The sequence below is a fragment of the Phaethon lepturus genome, unplaced genomic scaffold (assembly GCF_000687285.1).
Source record: "Phaethon lepturus isolate BGI_N335 unplaced genomic scaffold, ASM68728v1 scaffold38283, whole genome shotgun sequence".
NCBI classification, from domain to species: Eukaryota; Metazoa; Chordata; class Aves; order Phaethontiformes; family Phaethontidae; genus Phaethon; species Phaethon lepturus.
In genome coordinates this window covers 369-1,098 of record NW_010530433.1, presented here as the reverse complement: position 1 = coordinate 1,098, position 730 = coordinate 369, and positions in this window count along the sequence as shown.

The window sequence follows — 730 nt, the reverse complement described above, 5'->3', positions numbered from 1 at the left end:
CTCTCCACACCGGGGTGATCCCGCCGCGGTGACTCACGGCCCGGCGTGCGTAAGCGCTGCCCCAGCGCTCAGGTATGTCTGAGCCCCGTGATGTCGCTCTGCCAGCCGGGCCAAGTGCGAGGCACGGCAGGACAGGACCTGCTCCCAGCTCTAGGCACGTGGTGCAGCTGCAAACTGTCCCTGGACCGCAGGACACGGCCGATCGCCCCCGGCACGGAGGAGCTGAGTTGGTGGCCGAGGCTGGCCCGTAGCACAGCCCCGCTCAGCAGTGCTCGTGCCACAACGTGCTGTGCTCTGCAGCGAGTCCATCCTGCCTCCCAGCCTGCCGCCGGCCCAGTTTCGGGAGGGGAAGGTGGAGGCACCATGTGATGGGGTGAAGAGCTGAGGGAACAGGGCACTGAGAGGCGCAGGGTTAGAAAAGGACTTGTGGTGCTTCTGCTGCGAGCACAGCAGGCTCAGGGGAGTGGGGGTTAAGCAGGGGTGTCCTGCTCACCCCCAAGGCACAGAGTTAAAAGCTCGGTCCTTGAGCCATTGGGGTTGTCCTGTGCAGACCCCCACCTGCCAGACCCCAGCCTGGCCCAGAGCAGATGCCCGAGGAAGGCTATGAGAGGAGGAGGAGGAAGGAGAGGATTTCCCCTGGGGGGTCTCCCAGCCCCCAACAGTGCCTGGCCCCCTACTCTTGCCTCCCGTGGAGGCACCGGCCATGAGGGGGGGAACCAGGCATGGCAAT